The sequence below is a fragment of the Rhineura floridana genome, chromosome 3 (genome assembly GCF_030035675.1).
Source record: "Rhineura floridana isolate rRhiFlo1 chromosome 3, rRhiFlo1.hap2, whole genome shotgun sequence".
In the NCBI taxonomy this organism is placed as follows: Eukaryota; Metazoa; Chordata; class Lepidosauria; order Squamata; family Rhineuridae; genus Rhineura; species Rhineura floridana.
In genome coordinates this window covers 2798800-2809090 of record NC_084482.1, presented here as the reverse complement: position 1 = coordinate 2809090, position 10291 = coordinate 2798800, and the positions used below count along the sequence as shown (strand labels likewise).

The 10291-nt window shown below is 43.8% G+C and overlaps 1 long non-coding RNA gene across 1 annotated transcript; it reads left to right on the top strand.

The window, feature by feature from the left end:
- Nucleotides 1-832: 832 nt before the first annotated feature.
- Nucleotides 833-7006, top strand: LOC133379153 (uncharacterized). Its single transcript, XR_009761126.1, has 3 exons — nucleotides 833-1442; nucleotides 3511-3600; nucleotides 4651-7006. It is a non-coding gene; the product is annotated as an uncharacterized LOC133379153 (long non-coding RNA).
- Nucleotides 7007-10291: the final 3285 nt, after the last annotated feature.

The following is a 10291-nucleotide window of genomic DNA, read 5'->3' as shown; positions in this document are numbered from 1 at the left end:
AGTATCCTAGTTAGCACTAGCTATGGCTACAAGCCCTGAAGGCAATATACTACCTCTAGTGTCAGAGGCAGTATGTCTCTGTATACCAGTTGCTGGGAATCACAGGCCAGGAGTGCTCCTGTGTTCAGGTCCTGCTTGTGGGCTTCCCATATGCAGCTGGGTGGCCACTGTGAGAACAGGATGCTGGACTAGGTGGGCCACTGGCCTGATCCAGCAGGCTCTTCTCATGTTCTTTTGATAACGGCTTCTCTAAGGCCACCAGGTGACTTTCTGACAGGGCAGGGTGCAATTCAGATCCAAGACTTCCTAGTTCACAGTTCAGTCCCATAGGCTACAATTCAATTCAAACTTACCCAAGAATAAGAGCCACTGAAGACAGTGTGACTTGACTCAATATACAAAGGATTGCCTGTTAAGCTCTGTGCTACACTGGCTAGGCAACACCAGCGGCAAAAATCCACCACATGTGGTATTTCGGGTTATCAACCTCAGGGAACCTGAGCTGGGGTGCTTCCACTAGGCATTTAATGTGAAACTGCTGTGCCCCCTTCCCTCACTTTTTACAATCACATCATCATCATATTTGCCATTCTCCTTTGTTTTCCCTCAGATTCTTCCACCTTTTCTCTCAGTGCATAAAATTGGGAGAACTTATCCAGGGGTGCGGAGGAAACTGATTAGCACCATAAATTTCACAAGTGAGAATGATTCTTGCCAGTACAGTGTACTTTCATCTCTCCACGAGGCGGGGTTTCCACATGTGCAATGACATTTAGGGCAGTGAACCTATCACAGTTCGGCACACTTTCACTAATAACCCCTTAGCACTTGGTATCATTTTATCATCCATTAATTTTTTTCAATCAATCTTTTAATGAGCACTGAATTTTTTTCTCTAGACGTGTGTGTGTTTGTGTGTGTGTGTGTGTAGTATGAAAATATTGAGAATTTTATCTAACGAAATTCTACTAAGAGCAGACCCACTGATATGAAAGGACTGAAGGTAGTAATATTCATTCATGTCAATGGGGACTTCCGGGAAAATGGCGATGGAGGAGGTTTGTTTGCTCTGAGCTCTGGGACTCTGGGACTCTTTTAATTTATTTTCTTCTTTTATGGTTTTAGCCTTTTTAAAACTCAGAACATTTCAATGCCCTGTTAGTGCTCCGCAATTTATGAGCCAAAGCCTGCAGTTTACATCCCGAACTGTCAGCATGGGAGGGCTGTTAGCACAGAACCGAGGAGATAGCGTTTTGCTCTGAAGCAGTTTTACCGTTTTACTGTTTTATGGCCGCCCTGCCTGGCTCTCAATGCACAGTGGAATTAGTCGGAGGCACTGCAGTCGGAGGAACTGCTCTCTAACCGCCACGCAATTCAGAGGTCTGAATATTACAAGTGAGATAAGAAGAACTCCGGCAACAGCCAACAGCCAAGCAAGATAAGTAAGTAAACTGGACGTTATAAATCAAAAGCGCACCGAGGAAAGTCAAGATTTACATTCTGCCTGGACTGTGAGCTTTCTCACTAATTGTTGTTTGGGGAGGTGTATTTACTCCCCTAAAGTTAAAAATCCCTGGATACTCTGGTAGCATAATGGTCCTCACCAGAAAGGGCTATAGGAATCTAGGCATTTCCCCACTTGATGGGAATAGCCCTTTAAATGATAGGGGTAACCAAACAAAAATTACCCAGTTTTTCAGCAGGGCAGAAGAAATGGTGGTGGGAGTTGAGTCTGTTCACTCTTTGAACCCCCAAATACTCTCCTTGAATGGTCTCTGGACCTTAAAAATAATTTCCCTGACTTAACTGAGGACCCATCCTCTGTGAACCTTGCTTCTGAGCTGGCTCTAGCTGAGAAAATGGCCCTTCCAGAGAAAATACGACAACTAAAAATGGTTGTCCAAACAAATGAACTGTTGTTTAAGGATATTGCTGAGCCGCTCATAGCTTTGGGAATGAAAACAATGGAAAAAAGTCCCCTACTCAGCCTGAAGTACCTAAGCTGCCAGAGGCAGTCAATGGAGAAAGCTCACTGGAAAGTCTACTGGAAATGCCAGTTCAAGGCTGGATTCTTATGATAATGAAAGACCTCAAACACATTAAGGTTTTCCTCTCAGAATGTAACAACCTTCTAACTACATTGGCTGAAATAACTAAAAAGACTGGTTTGAAATCTGGAGTTGCAGATTCTGTAACAGAGCTAAGTGAAACCAGGGCTCAAGCAATTAAGCCTACAAGGAAAGTGTCCAGAACGAGAGTGAGTAGAAATCAAAATCCAAAGAAGAGCAATTTAAAGAAAAGTAAAAATGTCAAAAATGTAAAGCCAGTGCGTTATAAGAAGATGGAGTTTGGAAAACTTTTCAAACAGCTTGACAAAGGCCATAAGCAGAAGGCAGGACAAAAAGCCACCCAGAGTTTAAATAGGAAACCCAATGGTGACAACCTAAAACCGCACCTTGATGATACCTTGGTTCAGTCCACCTCACCTATCTCTCCCCTCTTATCAGATAAGAACCTGGTTCCAGATAATGCTACGCAGGATCCATGGTCCCTAACTTCACTGAAAAGAAAACCATCACAGGAGAATTGCAGAAAAGATAATATCTGGAACATAGTTCTGAACCGTCAAAAGCTAGTCCTAGTAAACTACCCCAAATCTGATGGGCTTTTATTTCAACATGATCGTAAATTACATTTGCTAGGAATTCTGAATGCAGCTTTTCCAGGCCTTCTCTCTATTGGCAATATTGCCCATGTGGAATATATATTTTATAATTATATTTCTGCACGCGCAGTGGTTACTTTCAGCGAGCGTGATTCAGCCAGTACTGTTTATGACCATAGAGATGCCTTTTCTGGGAGGGGTATTGTAATCTCAAGATTTTTTGAGAACTTGGCTCCACCCACGGCCTTGGGTAACCATGGGCTTCCACCCTCAAATTATAGACAAGCGAAGGAGGTCGGTGGTGCCCCAGACCTGATAGACTTTGCTATGAATGAAGAACCTAAAGTATCCCCCTTGGGGCATAAAGGCTCAAGTTCGCAGGAGCAGGGGGAGAACGAACTTGATAGAGATCATCATTTCAATGGGCCTGCTCTGAGTATGGCTAACATTAACCCTAGCAAAATAGCGTTTAGATGAAAGAGTGTTATTGTGCTATTATGCAGGAATGCTCATTTTAAAAAATGATTTTAAAAAATCTTTTCTATCATCACTAGTTTAATAATATTTTCCCCTAATTAAACACTTCCAATCCAAAAATCAATGTTGAATGCTTTGGGGTTTTTGTTTGTTTGACATTTCATGGGCAGTAATGGACAATCACATTTACAGCACAATCCTATGCATATCTGTTAAGAAATACAAATCCCATTCAGTTCAATAGGGCTTACTCCTAGGTACATGGGCACAGGATTGCAGTCCCAAATAAATAAGCACTTAGCATTAATTAAATAATTGATTTTTTTAAAGGATTGATTGGCATATTTTTTTTTGAAACGGCCACTCAGGTGAGCTGGACCTTCCCAATCAACAGCAGCTTTGTGATATCCAGTGGCATGACAGGAGAGAGTACGATATACTGCAGAAACAAGAAAAAGGTATATTATCTCCCATAATGTGGAAAGTAACCAAAGTTCTACTTGTAACTTAGCATGCTTCCAGAGCAGGGCCCTCTTGATATTGCAGACTGGTCATAAAGATCTGTTTCTTTCTCTATATGTATTCAGCTTCCACACATTTCTGGGTTTTTTGCCCTAGTCATGGATATCCATTGCTATTCTGCTCCTTGCCATCCACACCAGCGGGCAGAGCTTGACATAATAATGTATCTGGGCTGTGCTTTTCTGTCCCTCCCCTCAGTCCTTCCTCCTCTGCCCTCCACTACCTTATTCCAATCCTTGTGCACATGCACCTTAAAAAAACAGGACATGCTATTTCCCTAGCAGGGTAAGCCCAGCTTTAGTTATCCTGGGACAATCACCTATGAACTCACCTTGATCTTCAATTCATTTACATGCTCAAGAGACAAACCAAGTCCCAGGTAAGTCAGATGCATTTGTCTAACATGGTTTCACCCTAGCTTTAATAACCCTGTAGACGAAAGAAGGGTCTTTACCTAATAGATTCACAGTCCCATAAAGGAACTATGCGACAAGTACAGCAAAACCACACTATGGAGTCCTTCTGGCAATCCTTTGGATTGTGACGCTCAGGGGAGCCTGGGAGCTAAAGAGTAGCACCTGGTAGAGCCTGATATGGGGGGGGGGGTGGCATCTGAAGAATCCTTGTGGATGGAGCCTGATGGACGTGGGTATGAAGCAAATAGAAAAAGGGGGAAGGGGCACAGCCTGGTGGCAGAGCACATGCTGGGCATACAGAATCAGGCTATCGCTATTCTCGGGTGGAATTCCTTAACATATGCCAGCAAATTCAGGTTGTACAATTATAGTTGTTCAGAAGGTCTTGCACAGCAAACCAGCTTCCCCAAAAGATCAGATTTTCTGTGATATGGAAAGCGACAGGGAAATGCACTGGAAAGTGTGGGGTAACATTGGCTGGCACATCTTAATCTAACCTCCCCACAAACAAATCAGAATTAATACTCATTGAATAACCAATGTCATTTAATCTCCCCGCAAATAAACCAGGACAATTGCTCAATAAACAGGTTGTCTGGAAGTGCCTTCAGCTGATGGGGAAGACCCCTTCCTCTTCCCGGGGACCTGGAGAACCTCTGCTAGTCAAGAGTACAGTTGGATGGCACGGGACTACATGGACAAACATGCTGACCTGATATAAGACAGCTTCCTCTGTTCCTATCTCCAGAACCCATCTAAAATTCTGCTCCCACAGTGTGTGGCCATGACTCTGTTGTACACACACAACTTTACATGCACCAGCTATAGCTGTGGCTCATCATGCCACATGAGCTAATTGGTCTTCAAGGTCCCTTGCCACTCTGTCCTTTTGGGCCATTTAGCAAGTCAGTTCCCACATGCAAGGAGAGTGTGAAACATGCAGCAGGCGCTGAGTGCAATTAAAGATGTTGTTGTCCCCATGCAATGCAGCTTCCTTCCTTGGGAATCCCAGTGATGCTTTGGCTTGAGGCTGCCAATTCTTCAGCAGACAACATTCCACAGAAGAGACAGCTAGCCAGAAAGGCTAACAATGAAGGCAGAAGAATTATCTGCAAAGAGAAAAAGACAGAGAGGGCAAGTTTAAACAACAACAGCATTTGTATTCATTTCCGATGGACCTCGCTCTTCATAATTCTACTACACCATGTATGTAGGGGTGTATATACACGTGTGTGTACACCCACACCCACCCACCCTCTGAAACATACTGTAGTCCCTGAACGCTTAAGCCAGGGATGGCTAAGCCTGGGAGCCAGATGCCACCCTCCAAGCAAACATTTCTGGCTCCCCAAATCCCCACCAATTTTGGCAGCAGCGGCAAAAAGAAAAAAAACCTCTCTGCCCAGTTCAGTGATCTGATGCGGATATAAATCATCTCCCCAGTCATCAGTTCGATAATTTGATGAGCGGCTGGGGGGTGATAACCCCTCTTCCTCAACTGATCAGCATAGGTCAGCTGAGGAGGAGGGCTGTGTGCCTCTGTGTGCACACACGTGAGAGTGTGGGTGACCATACACTCCACTGGCCTCCAGAGAGTTGGCCCTTGGGGTATAAAAAGTTAGCTACCATGGCTTAGGCCATAATAAATGTGCTATTCTTTGATCTTAAAGTTGATTTTGTACAAAGTAAGTTTGCCAACCACCTTCTAAATTAATGGTTACATTTTATTTCCAAACCCCGCGTCTATGTAGACATCCACAAAAGAGTCAGCTGAAAGTTTTAGAGAGCTGCTAAAGGTAAATAAACTAAGCTGCAAACGGTTCCACAGGGTACACTCCACAATGATCCAAACACTCTAAAGAGGATTCCTGAACTACAGGGAGCAGAGGAGCCAATGTGATGCCCTCCAGATGTTGCTGGACTATAACTCCCATCATCCCTGACAACTGGCCATGCTGGATGCCCCATGGGAGTATGAGTCTAACAACATCTGAAGGACACCTCGTTAGCTACCCTGCATGGATTAGAAACTGGTGGACCCATAATAAAACCTGGCCTGCAAAATGATGCCAAATGTTCCCCACTAATTGCTAACAGTCCCGGGGGGGGAGCCCTGTAGCCAGAGTGGAGGAAATAAATTCACCCCACGTCCCAGAGCTGTGCTTCACCCCTCTAAGATTTTTTGGGGGAAATCTTTTTAATTTGTGACATGACAGGCAATGACTGCCTCCATTTAAAGAAGGACAGCTTGTTTTAAGAACAGGAGCAATTTAATAGGACCCTCTGAAAAATCCAGTGAATAAGGCAGAGTGTGTGCAGAACACAAGCTTCATCTGGAAGAGCTCCCAAGAGTCTGCTCTCTCAAGGTTTTCTCTGACTGAGGGTGGATTTTTCATGATCAGAATCACCCTATAATTTCTTAAATGACTCTGGAAAAAAAAGTCTGTATGATAACATGACCCTTGAAGAGTTAAATATTAGAACTTTGTATTATGGGCTAGAGTCAGACTCTACTCCTTGGACTTTCTTTTCCTCTGCTCTTCAGCAGCAATACAGAAGCATGTTTGTTTGCCTACAGTAAGAAGAGTTTATTTATTCTACAGTTATTATGATGAGTACAGCAGGATTGGGTGCTTATTGCTAAAGGCTGAAATAAATAGATAACTTAAAAGTGATTTGAAAAAATATCTACCGAGTTACTCTTTACTCTTTTAAAGCACTCGCTACACTTATAATCATAATGGCTGTTTTTTCTTTTCTTTTCTTCTTGAGTACTTAATGGAAAAGGATGAAAACAGTCCCAGAGGAATAGAAACACTGGTGTACACACTACAGTTAGGTGGCTGGCTAGCCACCTAGGCTGTATCTCAGGCCTTATTTCTGATTTTCCCAATGTGTGCAGCTCAGCATAAGGTCTTTTCAGTGTTTCTGGGCAGAAAAAAAAGCCCATCAACCAGTAAAAAAAAATCCAATTGCTCCAATTGCTTATTTATTCTTTGTATAATAACCAGTTAAAAAGTTTTCCCTTCCTGTGCAACAGGAAGAAAAACCTAAAGGTCAGGAACAAGACTTAGAAGGAGGGACCCTCAAGGAAGAGTTAACACATTTTGGTATTCCCCTTATTCACTGTATCCTTAACATTCTTTTTTTTCTTATGAAATAAAAAAATACACCAGTAATTTAATTCCTGGTGTTCATACTAACTTTTCTGTTACCTTGACCTTTACATAGCCCATTATGTAAGTTAACACACTCTGCCTGGAGAAGGAGGGATGAGGAAACGTCTTCTCCACCTGTTTGGAGGAGACTAGATGGAGCTTCCCTTTTAGACATTGTGGCAAAAAGCCACTGATAAGACTTTTCCACCCAGGAATTTTTCTAATCCCGTTGTAAAGCAGCAAATTCCCTAAATCAACTGTGCCTTATTGAAGAAGCCCTTTCTTTCACCTGTCCTGAACCTGCAGCCCCTCAACAAAGAGTCTTGTGGTAATTTAAACACCAACAAATGTATTATGGGATTGCACAATCCTGCAGACTCTGCCCACTTTTGGCTGTGCTTCCCCCCTCCGACGTTTCCCAGGTTCAACAGCCCTTCATAAGAAAAAGGTTAGCTGCCCCTCCAGAACCAAAATCCACGAGGAAAGTAGTTTGAGCCTCCCCAAGTGGACCTAAGAAAACATAATAAAACAAACACATACCACACCATTGGATGGCAACAGTCCAGCCGACCTAGGTCAGGTGCTCCTACCAGTGCGGGGGGGGGGAGAGGCACAGCTGTCTTCTGCTGCAGGTGACAGAGATAACTGGGGGGTGGGCAGAGGGAACCTTTTACCATCACCATATTATTTAAATAATCTGTGCAATGATTTTAAAAGGCAGGGCAATATTATTACCATCCCCATGCTGTAAATGGGTATGAGGGCATGGAGGGAGATGGTGAAGGTGAGATTTCGACTGGGCACTATATTTGTCCTGTGAAAGTGCTGGGTAGCATCCAGGATAGGAGCTGTGTTCATCTGTGTTCATCTGTGGTAGCAAAAGTAACGCAGATGCACTGTGCTCTGCAAAAGCTTATGCCAGGGATCCCCAACCCTTTTGGGCCTTGGGGGCATGTTTGGAAATCTAAGAAACTGTTGCATCACCAGACAGCTACACCCCCCCAAACAAATGAAATGCAGTCCAAAAAAAAAGGCAAAAAGGATCCCAACTCCCCCCCCCGAAAAGATAATAAAAGATAACAGAAGGAAGGGGGCTAAACGTTGCTCCCTCAGAGCTTCTAAGTCAGTAACTAAGGTACCCTGCCTCTCTGAAATTCAAGCACTGAAAGAACGTGAACTTGTTTCCTTCTTCCTGCTGTTCAGATGCTACAACAGGAGGATGCAAGTACAGAAAGAAAGAAAGAAATGGGGCCAATATTTTTATTTCCTTGCTTTCTGTAACTTTCAAAACTAAAAGAAAGGAAAATGCTCCTGCTCATAGCCACTTTGGCCTGGCCTATGGGTTTTTCAAAGACTACTTCCTCTCAGAAGAGAAAAAGACTCAAAACACAAGGACAGCCTGAGATGTCACGTTTTTGATTGCTGTTATTTTATTTCTCTTCTGCATTTGGAGGGGGAAACACTACTGTTCAAATGGGGTTGCAAACTATACAAATGGAGTGCAGGATGGGGAGCAGATTCTTCTACAGAAAAAGACCAACTCTTTGCCAGCCACCACAGTCTGCATTATACAACTTGGCCAGTAGGTGGCAGTAGCAAACCTCAGAAGAACCCCAGGAATTGTGTCAGCACACATAGCAACAACTAAAAATATAGAATTGTTCAAAGGGAAGTTTAAGGGCACTTATGGGGAGGAAGAGTTCTTTTTCAGGACTCAGTGGTGACTCTCAAAGTCATGTGGTTACTGTTGCAGTTTCAGAGCAGCAGGGTTGCCCAAAAGCCCCCAGCCTTGCTGGTTGTCAAGTTTTTGTTCTGGCAGGACTCTTGCACAAAATCCAGCAAAGGAAACTTTTTACAACAATTTTTAAATTCCTACCTTCTACCAGCACCTTTTTTGCCCTTGTCTTGGTCAGTGATTGTCACCTTATGAAACCTTATGCCAAGTTAGATCATTGGTCCATAGAGCTCAGTACTCTCCAAGGTCTGAGAGAGAGAGGGGTGTCTCCCTGCCAGGAGATGCCAAGGATTGGCCTCATGAGTAGGACATACATGCTCTACCACTGAGCCATGAGCTTGATGCCTCTTAAAGGAATATGAGCCCAACCAGGAAAGAAAAGAAAATAGACACCTGTCAACTCTACTCCTGGCTCTGCTTTGATGCAGATGTTGCTTTCACAGACTTACTAGTCATTCCCTCTATTTCCAAAGTTCATGAGTGAATGCCGTTGCTACTGTCACCAAAATGGCACCACCCATAGAGAGAAGGATGTATCGGCAGACTTGGGATCTGCAGAAATCCAGACATTTGCAGGTCACCGGTCCTATATACTTGAGTGATCACGCGGCAGGAATGATGGCAATGACCCACCCCTGTCTAAAATGCTATTAAAATCATAGCTGAATCATTCTAGCGCTCTCAGGCGAAGAGATTGGTGGCATGTCCAAGGCTAACTACATTAACGGTCTGGAAACCTTTCCAGACCAGGGTCCCACCTTTAACCCAAACCTACATTATAGTCCTCACCTTTAGATGCTTTTATCTTTTTATATATGTTTTTTCTTTGCTGAAGGGCAGAGCCGGGCAGCACCTGGTGCAGGAAGAGTTTGGCACAGTACAGGTTCAGCAAAGAACCAGGTTGTATTTGGTGCCTGATGGGATGGAGCGTGATGGATATGGGGGGGTAGAACAAATAACAAAAGAAGGAGGGGCCACAGCCTAGTGGCAGAGCACATGCAGGAGCAACCAGGTCCAGTCCCTGGAGTCCCCAGTTAAAAGGATCAGGTGATGGAAAAGACCTCTCTCTGTCCAAGACCCTGGAGAGCCACTGCCAATCAGAGCAGACAATACTCAGCTAGATGGACAAATAATTTGGCCTGGTATAAGATAGCTTCCTATATTTCTAAAAGTTCTCAAAGGAAGCAGAAAATCCCCAAATCCCCTCTGATGCTAGCCCCTCACCCTGAATTCTTTTACTACTTCTCCAGGAGACTCTGACAGGGAAAAGGCTAAAACCCAGATGCTGTCTTGTCAATAAGAAGATCATGTTTCCCTC